This window comes from Podarcis tiliguerta (genome assembly GCF_965153285.1).
Source record: "Podarcis tiliguerta genome assembly, chromosome: 9".
Taxonomy (NCBI): Eukaryota; Metazoa; Chordata; class Lepidosauria; order Squamata; family Lacertidae; genus Podarcis; species Podarcis tiliguerta.
The window spans coordinates 17,651,356-17,666,056 of record NC_139542.1 but is presented as its reverse complement, the minus strand read 5'-3'; the positions used below and the strand labels follow the sequence as shown (position 1 = coordinate 17,666,056).

At 40.7% G+C, this 14,701-nt stretch overlaps 1 protein-coding gene across 7 annotated transcripts in view; it reads right to left on the bottom strand.

Moving 5' to 3' along the window:
- GRID2 (glutamate ionotropic receptor delta type subunit 2) overlaps positions 1–14,701 on the bottom strand; it is a 787,745-nt gene that overhangs the window by 355,351 nt on the left and 417,693 nt on the right. The gene's annotated exons all lie outside the window — the stretch shown is intronic.

Here is a 14,701-nt window from a genome sequence, read left to right as displayed (position 1 = left end):
GAGAGACAGGGTGCTTGATCTAGACCTTCATCTTCTGTAGAGGGCAGTTCACAGGCCAGAGGTATATAAGCCCATTTAAGTGGGACGCCATGAAGTAGCCAGTTTAATTGCTCTATAATTCAGACATCCTGAGAATTGCAGAGGTGGTATTACGGTAAAGGTGGATGAATGTATTATACAATTCAGTGTTGCCATTACAGGAAATTAGAAAAAAAGATAGTCTTGTGATACCTTAAGGCAGGCATGGCCAAACTTGGCCCTCCAGATGTTTTGGGACTACAGTTCCCATCATCCCTGACCATTGGTCCTGTTAGTTAGGGATGGTGGGAGTTGTAGTTCCAAAACATCTGGAGGGCCAAGTTTGGCCATGCCTGCCTTAAGGCATGGGTGGTGAATGTTAGGATTTGGGAGCAAAATGCAGCACTCCAAGCTTCTCTACGGGGCCCTTAAGACTGTACCCAAGCCATGTCTCATTACTAAGCTGCAACCCTTCCCAGTCCAACTTTGCTCTCTCAGATGCTTTTGCCTGGCTGCTGTCATATCTGTTCTTCTGCCCACTTTTGGCTCTGGTCCTGCATTCCATTGACAGGTGGCTGCCAGGAAGTGACCCGTGAGGGAATGTGGAGAAGGTTTCCCACCCTTGTCCTAAAGTCTAACCAATTTATTGAGGTAAAAGCCTTTGGATACTAGAGCCACTTTATCAGCTACATAAAGAACAAAGAAGACAGTTCAATCTCCCATGACATTTTCATGTTGATTTGAAGGGTACCATTCCATTAGGTTCAGCCTCAATCAGGACCAGAGTTTCCTCTCCCACTATTGCCGTTGCTGTTGTGAATGGTCTTGCATACATTTGAGTTGTATATGGAAATGCCACAGACTATACTTTTTGCATTTTGTGGAGTTTTGGCCTCTCCACTATCACACACTCCCTCATATGCTTATGCCCCAATCAAGGAAAATACAACATAGATCTAATTAACTGGATTCTAGTCCCATGAAAAAAAATTAAATCAAAGTAAACATCTTATCCCAAGAGGTCGCAAGATTCTGCTTCATGTATGACAATGTATTCCACCTACATGGGTCATAATTCATGTGTTACACAGTTCAGTGACAGCCCCAGGTTCAATTGTGGGCATTTCCAGTTAAGCTCTGCTTGAGAGTCTAGAGAGCCACTGCCATTCAAAGCAGGCAAATGAACAGTATACTCCATGGACCAATGGCTACACTCACTATAAAACAACTTCAGCAATGTTAAAGGAGTAGTATGATTCCTCATACCACTCCTCTATCATTCCAAACAAATCACCAGCTTAAGCCTTCGTTGCCTCTTTAATGTTCCACTAAGAACATTTCCATGTGGCTGGAATGAGTCTTGTAATCTCTCTCCCTGATGCCACTCTGAGATTGATTTGGTGCTATATATTTTCACTAACCACATGTCAAACATATTAAAATGGCGATCAAGTGGCGGATTGACATGAGAAGCTGCTCCAGATTCAGCATAGCAATTTCACTCATTGCTCTCACATGGATACCATGAGAACTCACAGTATACTGTATGTGTATATATCCAATCCACCCTACTTGCATCATATAAAGGTCATGAAAAACTGCAATGCTTAAAATACACACACACACGCACACACACACACACACATGCACACACACACACAACACAGGAAACATGGAGTTGTTTATGCAAAAGGTAACACCTTGTAACTAATGGTCCAGTTAATGAAGGCTGAGCAGCAGTAGAAAAACTTGAAGTGTTATACTAATGACATCCACATTAATACCAGAGGTGTTTATCATGATTAATGCTAGTGCAATTGATAAATATCAAAGGAATTAATAATGATTAAGCCCATAATTTTGACGCATTACCCCTGTGAGAAATAAGCAGAGGGTGAAGTGTTTACGTTGGCTTTCTAATGGAGTTAGAAGTCCGAGTGAGGAAGCACTGCAACTTTCTCAAAGTAATTACACAGTAGCCAAGGTTTTCCATGCCCAATTTATGCTTGGCCATCAACATGGGCAGCTGACCTATTCTTCAAGATTCAGTATGGCCAACTAAACATCTAATGAACTGCCACTAATAAGCTGCTACTTTCATGTATATATCTGCTTTGGCCAAGCATATATTTTGATGTCATTACTCATTTTTGAGAAACTTCAGCAGGCATATGCAAATACTGTATCTGGAAGGGCTTGTTCTGAGGTAGAGAGTAAGCCTGCAACTAGTTTTCTATGCCAGGGGTTCAATGAGTCCTAGCACATTAGGTGCATTAAAAGTGGAATGTCTTGGAGCAGGCATAGGTAAACTCGGCCCTCCAGATGTTTAGGGACTACAACTCCCATCATCCCTGACCACTGGTCCTGTTAGCTAGGGATGATGGGAGTTGCAGTCCCAAAAATCTGGAGGCCCGAGTTTGCCTATGCCTGTCTGGGAGCATAGGCTGTTTTTCACCATGGGTAAATATATCTGAACAAATGATGCTTTCTTATAGTTTGTCAAATCATTGGTCCATTTAAGTTGAGTTCTTTCTCTGTGATGACAACATGTGGGCTCAACATATGGGCTGGATTTGTGGCAGGTGTTGAGGGGAGGACAGGGGGAAATGCCTCATTGTCTTTACACTGGCTTCTACAAGCACAATATAATAGACATTTTAAAACTTAGTGAACATAACTAGTTAGGGCTTTTAATTTCATTTTACTGTGAGTAAAATGCAGCTGAACACCACTCGAAATATCCCTGCTATTTCTCCCATTGTGGGTGTAGCCAAAGTGAAACCCTCCAGTTGATGTTGGACTGCAACTTCCATCATTCCCTCCAAGCATTAACCACGCTGGCTGAGGCTGATTGGAGTCAGAGTTGAACAACAGTGGGAGGGCACCATGTTGGCTATCTCTGTGCTAATGACCCATAAATTGGTTTGGTGGCTCAAGGAACTCAAGCTACATGCACAGGAGATCTTAGCAGATATGGACAAGGCCTTATATGAAATCATGGAGCCTGACTGAAACCAAGTATGGAAAACAACACAGCATTGAAACTATGTATGTAACAATTCCCTTGAATGCCAAAATGCCACAATCTTCCGATTCAGGAAAACTTGCCTAACACTCCGTGTTTTGCTTTGGTATCAGTTTGCTACAATCTTTGTTGGTCTGTGTGTGGTGGTGGGGAAGAGTGTCATCTTCACTTCCAATAATATGCACATAACTGCATATTCACAGGCATTGCACCAAACTCTAAACATTACACTTTCCCAAATAAGCCAGAACAGGGCATTTACTACAGTGTCTCATTTTCTTCCCTCTTACATTTTGCATTTTTATTACAGCAACTGATTAACACTAACTTGCTCTTGTTAATTATTCAACATCTAGGCTACATTTCTTCTTCGCGACAATGAAAACAAAACAAAAAAGATGAAGCAGGCTATACTTTTTAGTCTCTTTATATTTATCCCCCCATCTCATTCTCATGGGGAGAATCTTGCATTATCTAGGTTGCCAATCCATCTGGGAACAGCCATTTCCCATATTACACACACACACACACACACACACACACACACACACACGCTCTAGAAATAGATCAGAGGGGACTGAGTATTTGATATTATAAAGCCCTGGTTTGGTTTTTTTTTTAATATAATAAGACTATCTGCTTTATAACCCAACCTTGTGGTCTCTTTATTATATATTTTGTTTTTGTTTTTTATTTAAATTATTTATAACTCACACTGCTTTGTTCACATAACCCCAGCAAAAGAAACAACATTAAAATACAATGACATAATATTTCATTTAAATGCAATTTAATGCAAAAAAACAACAACCAGGCAATATACTAACATAACTGCCTCAGACAAACGAGGTGCATCAGTTAAGCCAAATGCTTGGAAGAATAGACATGTTTCTAGCTAGCATCAAAACTGCAACAATATTGGCATTTCCTACAACTTAGAGGTGGGGTGCCAATACTGAGAAGATCCTCTCACAAATCACCACATCATGGAGAACTGTGGCACCCTGAAAAGTGCATCTATTATACCTGTCCAATCAGGTGAATAGAGCTGGTGTTTTTTCAGGTACTGTATATGAGTCACCTAGGGAAGTAAGTCTCATATCAGTACAGTGGTACCTCTGGTTGCATACGCTTCAGGTTACATACACATCAGGTTACAGACTCCGTGAACCCAGAAATAGTACCTCAGGTTAAAAACTTTGCTTCAGGATGAGAACAGAAATTGTGTTCCAGCGGCGCGGCGGCAGTGGGAGGCCCCATTAGCTAAAGTGGTACTTCAAGTTAAAAACAGTTTCAGGTTAAGAATGGACCTCCGGAACAAATTAAGTCCTTAACCCAAGGTACCACTGTATTTAACAGGACTTCTGTATTTAACAGGACTTCTAGGTAAGTGTGTACAGGATTGCAGCCTCAACATTGAGGCATACAAAGTAACTGCCATGTTATGTTCCATGTTGGGCAAAGATTCCTGCATTGCAGGGGGTTGGACTAGATGGCTTTCATGGTCTCTTCCAACTCCCCCCAAAATAACTATGATTCTAACATGATTGCCTTTGATAGGTTTGCATGCAACCACACTCCATCAGTCAAAACCACCTCAAAAATAAAAATAAAATAAAAAGGCAGTGAACACAACTTACATATTCACAGCATCAGCAGATGAGAATTTCACATGAACATCCACCAGGACATTTATAATTCATTTTCAAGCCAGTCTGAACTAAATTCCTATTCTAGCCATTCAAAAAAAGAAATCAATGCCAATTACCTTGATTTCCCTCCATCTGCTCCCATTTAAGATAGCCATCTATATGGCTTTGAACTGTGTCATTTGAGTAACAAAAAAATTGGACTTCAGAACCATCTTCCCCCTTTGCAACTAAATTTAAAGTATCCTGTCTTAAAGTTGCACATCAAAGTCTATATTGAATGCACTGCCAATATGATCAACCCACATTAGTTTGACATCAGCAAAACAAAATAATTCATTTTGAAATGGTGCTGTATGAAATGATACGTTTGAAAGCAATTTCATTGCAGTTGTGGTTACGAGAAGAAACCTGAATGTCCTATTTGCAGACAAGAGTTTATGGGCAGTGAATTTAAGAGCCTGATCTACAAGCCACCAAAGGCAAAAGAAACTGTCTAGAGACAAACAAAATGATCTGTGGACTGCAGCATCTTCTCTATGAGGAAAACATACAACATTGGAGGTTTTTAGTGGGGGAGGAATTACAACTAAGACGTTTTTTGAATTTTGCACAGTGTGGAGAAAGTGGATACAGAGGCATTTTTCTCTACCCAAGAACTTGGGATCATCCAATGAAACTGAAAGAAAGAGATTTAGGAAAAACAAAAGGAAGTGCTTCTTCATGCAGTGCATAATTAATATTTGGCATTTGCTGCCACAGGTTATACCTCTCCCCATATGAACCAACCTAGACCCTGTGATCATAATCTGAGACCCTTGTCCGTGTGTCTCCTCCACAAGAGGTACAAGGAGTGGCAACACAACAAGGGGCCTTTTCTGCAGTGACTCTCTGCTTGTGGAAAGTTCTTCCATGGGATACTTGCCTGGTGCCTTCGTTACATATATTTAGGCACCAGGCAAAAACATTCCTCTTCCCCCAGACCTTTGGCTAATTAGTCAATCTATGGCCTTTTAAACTGGTGTGTGTGATTGTTCCTGTTTGTTATAGCGGTTCACATTTTTGGGTTTTTATAATGAAAACCTCCCTGTGATCTTTAAATGAAGGGCGGTATAGAATTAATAATAATAATAATAATAATAATAATAATAATAGATGATAGCAATTAGCTTAGTTGACTTTCAAAAGAGAATTACACAAGATCATGGTGGATAAATCTATTCATGTCTACAAGGTATGATGGCAATATCAAAACCCCATGTTGAAATTACAGCGCAGCAACAAGAGGACTTGTGGGCTTCTCTAGGTATATGTTTGGTTGCCATAGGAAGTAGGGTGCTGGACTAAATTGACATTTGTTTTAGAGTAACCATATGTCCTGGTTTACAAAAGGCAGTCCTCTATCTGAAGAAGCTCTCTTATAAGCCATTGTTAGTCTTACTATCATTTTTAATGTGTAGTGGTATTGATAGGCTTATGAGAAACCCCACGGTTTATTGAAACACTATCTAAAAACCACTGCAGATAAATTTGCAGGGTGCATATGCAAAAATGAATTATAAATAAGATAATTGGTGCTAGTATTGTCTAAATATCATGTTCACCTCATTTGTGTGTGTGTAAATATGCCAAGAGTTAAATAATGGTGCCTAGCATCCTTTAGTAACTTCACATGCCATTGGCTAAACTTCTGCATGAATTTACTTCACCTCTGTCTTGATCTATTCATGAACAGAAGGAAAACACACTGGTAGTCACATTATTGTCTCAGGTGCACTTATATCAATCCTATTTATCCTGGACAGGGAGAATAATTTATGCCCATCATAAACAAATCCTTCAGTGCTATGAGCCCCCATGAAGCAAGTCACATGTATGCTAAATTTCTTGGTACATTAGGTTACACTAATGATGGTCTTTAATAACCTCTGGCTGAAAAAGATAAGGGGGAATCAAACAACTCAGAGCATCTTTACTGTACTTTTCTATCCAGAAACAAATCTGTCTAAATGTAAAACAGTCCAAGATTTCTATATGTTATTTGAATACACTTTTGTTTTTTTTGGCATTGTGAAAGGCGGAGGTCCATTCTGGAGATTTTGGGGAAAACATTTCTAGGCAGGTTTTTTTGGATGTCAGCGTACTGGTTCAGGGCACCGTTGTGTCCAAATGGAGCGCCGCAGGATTAGCAAGGCCACCTTACCTGGCACGGTCCATGTTTGCTGATACCCATATAACTCTGTATGACTGGTATTTAACACTGATGGTGGGAGCGAAGCATATATTATTATTAACAACAATAACACCTTAGATAACCCATCACATTAGAAGTTCATAGATGGATGAGGTCTAATTGTGGAACATGAAAACAGGATGGATTCAGACTCAGTTGGGTCCCACTGATATCAATTTGAACAATTACTTATGATGTAAACCTCACTGACTTCAGTGGGAAGGAAACACTGAAGTCTGGATCCAACCCAAAGAGAACAGGCCTGTTTGAAATTTTCACTCTTTGGCTCAGTCTATGATTGAATCACTTCAACGGGGAGTATAAAATATGGGGTGGTCTGTAGCCTGTTCAGGGGTCAATGAACACAACACACTGAACACAACACATATAACACCTGTATGACATAAGGGAGTGGGTGGCGCTGTGGTCTAAACCATTGAATCTTGGGCTCAGCGGTTCGAATCCCCACAACTGGGTGAGCTCCCATTGCTCGGTCCCAGCTCCTGCCAACCTAGCAGTTCGAAAGCACATCAAAGTGCAAGTAGATAAATAGGTACCACTCCAGTGGGAAGGTAAATGGCGTTTCCGTGTGCTGCTCTGGTTCACCAGAAGCGGCTTAGTCATGCTGGCCACATGACCCAGAAGCTGTACCCCGGCTCCCTCGGCCAATAAAGCGAGATGAGCGCCACACCCCAGAGTTGTCCACGACTGGACCTAATGGTCAGGGGTCCCTTTACCTTTACAGCATCATTTGGGAACACACTGGTCAGCATTCTGTTTCCCTATTGCAATCATCTGTTTCCTCAAACACAAACATAAAACAAGCTTGGAGTAATCAGTGGGAAGCTGTTTCTATAATAAGCCATTATAAGCTTTTCTGTAAAGTAATTTACCTTTCTCGTTACCTTACCTGCTGCACCACCAACACAGTGGGTTCTCTGGAGGTCAGGCAAACTAAACCATGGATAGACAGCATTGTGCCTTGGCCTACAGCTTTCATCATTCCTGTCAATTGACCTTGCTAGCTGGGCCTGATGGGAGTGGCAGTCTACAATATCTGGCTGGTACCACATTGGCTACCCCAGGACTAAGCAACTGGGGAAAGAGCAATCTCCAGGCTACAGTTCCATCTTAAAAAAGATCAGGAGACTATCCAGTTTGAATACTGTCAGCTGACTCTCCAAGCTAACCAGGATCTATAAAAAGTTTTGCATTCAGGGTCCTAGCAACTTGTTTTCAGTGTAAGGACACTGCCTACTCGCCTGCAGCTGTTTCTGGACTTTAGCCTCAGATTATGAGCCGTTACAGCATTTGACCTCACATCTGGACCTTTGAGTCTTTATTCCTGCCTTGAAGCTACATCTTCTACCTGGGTCTGAGTGTGCATTCAGTGCCTCTGGCCCTTCACCTGCACTTCCCCGATCCATTACTTGAACTTCAGACTACCTGTGGTGACATTTATTTTGATCCTCACCCACCTACACCTGAACTGGCCCCAGTGCTGTGACATGCTTTTAGCATGGTGTATTTTTGGGAAATTGGTTATGCCATCTCTGTGCAGTTGGCCCTAGAAGAAATCAAAAAGTGACTGAGCACAAGGGAAGGAGATGCTTGAAGTGAGAAAAGGTAACAATTCAAAAGTGGCTGATCATGTTCATCAATGCTGTCTGGGATATTTTGGCTAAGAAAAAAGGAAGGTTCTTGTATTGTGAACAATACAGCTGTGCACATTACTTTGGGGGATTTGAATCTGAAGATCTGAAAGCAGCTTGAAAATTTGTTTCGTGACTTTAGAAATCCTGCCAACTTACAACTTTCCATCCAACACTGACAACCCTTAGAATTCAGCTAGTTTTAAAAACAATGTGCCTGTGTTGTTTATGTAAGACCAAATAACATACAGTGATTGAAGTTATTTAAATCACATTGTGCTTGGAACATGACTCCAGTGGTAGGCCTTTAAAAGTCACTGCTAGAAGCCATCATTCAGCAGGAAGAATCGGCATCCAAATTCATAAAGGCGATGCCCTTTTACCAGGTGCATAACAGTAGATTAATTTTGCTTGATGAGGCATAATTTAAGAAAAGGTGATGCACTTACACAATGGAAACTTCAAAATGCAGCTAGTTAAATTTAGAGTGACACTGGCAGAAGTCAGCATTATGTGAAGTTTGCTAATGTTAAAATTAGGCTAGTGGTCCTGATCAACTTTAAAACTGATGTTTGAATATTAGAATCTTGTCTCATTTTGGAAGAGGCGTACTGTTATCACAATTTGACACACAATGGGATCAAGATTGCTGATAAAATAATATTTCAATAACATATTTAAAAAAGCTTTCATTTTCAAATGCCCCCAACCAAGGGTCTTTACATACAGCTATCACCTGTATGTAGGCATGATCACATACTCCCCTCTCTCATGTAATGGGAACAAACTTCTATTTTGCAGCCTAAACACACTGCCAACCTATTTCCACCCATTGACATACATGGCAGCAAACACAGACACATTCTTCTCACATTACAATGGGCTGTGGATTGTCAAAAGGTGGGAGGAAAGAATATGAAGCAATACCAATGCCTTACACTGATGCCCTATCCATCTAGACTAGTTCTACCAAGTCTTAACTGGTAGCAGAATTACAGGGTTTCATTTTCTAGCCCTACTGCTTGAGATCATTTAACATGTTTACCTCTGAGATGGTGAACCTGTGGCCCTCCAGATGGACTCCAACTCTCATTTTCCATAACCATTGGCCATGCTGGCTGGGGCTCATGGGAGTTGGAGTCCAAGAACACCTGGAGAACCACAGGTTCAGTATCCCTGCTCTAGAAATGAAATTTAAGGCTGATCAGAATTCATTCCCCCCCTTTTAAATGCAGGCAAGCTTGATCCTCTTAGCTACAGCTCTGGGGTGTTCAGAAGGCCTTATGTAGATAAAGCTGTGAGAGAGGTTTTGCTTTCACCCCTTGCTCTGTCAGATAAGGTCATTGTTGAATCCATGCATAATTTCCAAGTAGATTATATTTGTGCCTTGGACAAATTCATGTGTGTTTAGGGGAAAGGAATTTACTTTGCATTAGGCTTTTCATGGACAAAATGCACAATGGTTTTGAAAGAAAGTCACCTCAGATATCCCAAACTATGAAAAAGTATTCACCTGATGAATAAAAATGTTTTAAAATGACTTTAACAATATTCAAATTTTACAGCAATATAACAATACCTTGCCAGTTATTTTAAGCTTTCTCAGCATGTACCTACATTCTGGCAAATGGTGTGAGTGGGGGGAGGCTTTGCAAGCCTAAATGTGAAGCAGATTAGCTACTTTCTGGTCTAGCAGTGTTTTGTAAGGCAAATACCACTACACATAAAAAAATGATAATTCTCAATAGTAGCATTAAACTTTTTGGGGTTCTTCTTTCCTTCTCATTTCCCCTCCCATTTCAAACACTTTTAGACACATGGGCAGTACAGATGTTGTCTGAAAGCTGAGCGGGCAGTAAAGAAATAGACTGTGTTGGGTGAAAGTGCAATGGTTCACCTACTGAGAGCCATTTCAAATGCTCCTTTCTCTAAATCTCGTCTCAGAACAATGTAAGCAAGTAGAACCAACTTTCCTTAATTTGGGGTTGGGGAGAGTACATTTCTCACATCAGCAGCTTATACCCCAGTCACCAGCCTCATCTCGGCTGCCTTATATGTCTGGCCCCCCCAAACTGGAATTGGAAGCCATTATAGGTTTGCAACAGTAATTTAGAAGTCGAGCGCAAATCATTGTTCGTTGGATCAGTTGTATGAGTAACATGTGTAACTGGAGGACAGAGAAGTAAAGGAAGCTTTGCTATTTAAGGCCAAATATGGCTGCGGAGCCATTAGTTTAGTCCATATGTTAAAGTGACCTGAATGTCATCTTCCTAGATGATTACATCGATTGAAGTGCAATTATCTTTCAGGCTGTGTCCTCCTTGTAATTTTGTGGCACACTTTTTGGTCAAAATTAATAATAAAAATGGTGGTGGTAGTGATTTCTTACCTGCCATAAAGTCCCTAATGCATACAAAACTGTGCATAATAGGGAGGAAATGTGTATCGTGTAAATGTATTTTGTACTTTACGAAATGAATTACTCAGCATGGGATGGGACACACCTATGGCTGAACAGATACATAGAACACGTGGCTTAGAAATAGACTGATCTCTTCCTCCCAAAGGCCAAACCATTCCTAATGACACACCAAGCCATTAAATGCATTTTAGCTACACAACTCTCATCTGTGTTTATTGAAAAGCCCACCATATCAGAAATACAGATGAGAACTTTAAAATGATAAATATTTAAGAGAAACTAGTGTGATGTGATTTAAAGGGAGCTAAGCATTGCTAATTTATATCCTAGCAATAAATGTTACACAGGTGCTCAGCTGCAGCACACCTGCTAGAATTTACCAGTTGCACTCTCTAGACTGCCTGTCCATATTTCAACAGGTAGTCTCTAGTGCTACCCCATTAATGCAGAGGTGCTGGAGAGATGTGCCAGAAAGAGAAAGGAGCTGTATTATAAAAACAAAATCCAGAAAGAAGATTGGGGGGGGGGATGTAGCAGGCAGCTGTTTAGAGGCCCCTCACGGGGGAGATCTGCCTTAGAGTTCTCTTTGAGCAGGCAGCACTATTCAGAAATAAACATCTAAAGAGACGATGTGGGAAAGGTCATCCCTGCCTTTTCGATGGTACATGAGGAAAGAAGGAGAGAAGGAATCATAGAATCATAGAATCATAGAATTGTAGAGTTGGAAGGGACCCTAGAAGGAACAATAAAGCAACACTAAATCCATAGATTGCCTTTAAACTAATGTACGTGGACAGAGGGAGACACTGCACATTAAAAAGGTTTTGTGTAAAGATAAAAAGACGGCAGGGAGAAAGCACATTAACTGCAGAGGATAGAAGGGTGTGAATAGTCTTGTAATTCAGCGGGAGTGCTAGAATGCAAGATCCATTAAGAGCCCAGCTACTTCAAGAAACTCCCCAGAGCCAAATAACTGTTGCTATTAATTATTTGTCAAGCACAGATGTTGCAATTGGTGCTAGCTAGAAATATAACAGGTTGCTACCCTGACTTTGCACACTAAGCAAATAAAAGACTGAACCTGAAACTTTTTGCATCAATGCACCTGCTCTGCAACCAAGTTGTGGCCCAGTCTCAGCAATGCTCCATCAGTATCCTCACCACATACTCATAATCTAGAATACCTCCCAAACCCCATCACATTTCCTCAAATATTAGCATAGATTACACACTATGTTTTACCCATTTAAAGAATTTCTGATTATACAAAAGGTAGGGAATCTGTCCTCAGCATTCTCAAAAATCCTGTTAGCCATCCAGAAGTGGCTTAACAGTGCAATCCTATCTGTGTATATTCAGAAGTATAGCTCATTGAGTTCAGTGAGACTTACAGCTAGATAAATGTTTGCAGGATTGCTACCTAAAATATATGAAGAGTCTTTCAATCTGTGGTAAATAAACTGGAGTATATTTCCCTAGGCTGAACTAAGGATAGGCAAGATGAAGACCAGAGAAATAGATAAAGCAGTACAGTATGTAAGACATGGCCAATTCTGTAAATAAATCAGATCAAAGGTGAGGAACATATGACTCCAGTTACTGGGGGCTATATCTCCCATCATCTATTAGCCATGCTAGCTGGGGATGTTGTAAAATGGATTCCGTCAAGAAGATCTGCTCTGCTGGAGCCTGTTTCTTTCAGACATACCATGTCCTCAGTCCCCACCCCATTCTATGGAGCAATTCTGCTTACCCTACAGAGTACACAACCAGAGCCCCAGACTGCAGCTTTGTCAATCACAGTCCACTTGGCCACAGACACCATCAGCATCTGATATGGTGACTGCCATCTTTTGTCCCCCACCAGTGACCATCCAACACGACTACATGTTGGGATCTACTTTCCAGGTGATAACTAAGAGAGTCTGTGTACTGGTCCAGTAAGCGCTTCCGCTGCGCCACCAGCAACAGCTTTCTTTGCAGAGTATTAATTAAGTCCAGTGCAGAGATTCTTGTTGCAGTACAAGCTTCAAAAGTCTCAGCAGCAAAAAAAACGACACAGGGAAGCCTGTCTTTCCAAAGACAGGTTTATTGCAGAAAGATAACACCTCCGGAGCTTTCACACATTTTGCTTCACGTCCAGCACGCCCCAAACAGGCAGAGAAAACAAACACTCTTTATATACTGAGCAACTTAACAACTTAACGAGCTTGACTACTTAAAGTCACATGACATTGCTAATTTGCCAGCGTCTTAGGTTTCACACCCTAACACCCCCTCTCGCTGGCAATACAAAAAACAAAATTACTTCAGACCCATTTCTTCACAAAAGTTTTCATGTCGCTGAAACCCAAGCGGTTTTGTAAAACCATCAGCTTGATTTTCATGACTGGGACAGTAATTTAATTTAACAATTCCTGCTTTTACCGTTTGACAAACATTTTGAAAACGGATATCCAAATGTTTTGTACGACCTTTAAATTGCCCATTTTGTGCTAACTTAAGACACGGTTGATTATCACCCCATACAGTGATTGGAGTGATGGCCTTTTCATACATCTCTTGTGCCAAGCATTTGTAAAATTCTAGATCTCTACATAACTCAGATAAGGCACAGAACTCAGCTTCTGTTGACGACAAAGCAATCAGGTTCTGTTTCTTGGATCTCCACCCAATCAGAGAGTTACCAAATTTTATTACACAGCCAGACACTGATTTTCTATCCTTTAAATTTGCCCAATCACTATCTGCCCAACAAGTAATCTGTGCTTGTCCTTCTGAAGATAATTCAAGGCAAAAATCTTTGGTGTATTGTAAATATCTTAACACTCTTTGAATTCCTTTCCATGCATTTACACTAGGTTTTGAAGCTTCTCTGCTGAGTAAGTTAACAGCGTAAGCAATGTCTGGTCTACTCCATTGCGAAAGATGAAGTAAGCTTCCCAGTGCTGACTGAAAGATTTCAGCACGCTTGAATTCAGCACTATCCTTGAACTCATTGTCTTTTACAAAACCCATTTCCATTGGTGTTCTAACACCTGCACACTCCGTCATTCCAAACTTTTTCAACATTTGCAATATCTTGCCTTTTTGATTCAGTAGAAAACTGCCATTTTTGGTCCTATCTATCTGAACACCAAGATAGACCTTCACATCACCAAGATTCTTAACTTTGAAGTGTTTATTTAACTCTTTGGCTAGTTTTTTTACTTGTTCTTGTGTCTTTGAAGTGTAAATCAGGTCATCTACATAAACAAGCAAAGATTCTTGAGCATCTCCTGAACCTCTGAAATATAAACAATTGTCAGCCTTGCTCCTGCTAAAACCAATGCCTACCAAAACGTCATTCAAACACTCATTCCAATTATGAGCAGATTGCTTGAGTCCATAAATAGATTTATGTAGTTTCCATACCTGATTTGATTTACCAACTTTCAATCCTGGCGGTAGCTCCATATAGAGCTCTTCAGCCAAGTCTGAATGAAGATAAGCTGTAGAGACATCAAATTGATTCACTTTAAAGCCTTTCTGAGCAGCAACTGCTAATAGTGCCCGTAGGGTTTCACTCCTCGAAGTGGGTGCATAGACTTCAGAATAATGTAACCCCTTTCTTTGCGTAAAACCTCGAGCTACAAGTCTTGCTTTGTACTCTGGTTTCCCCATCGCTGTTGTCTTTATCCTGTACACCCACCTACAACTTAC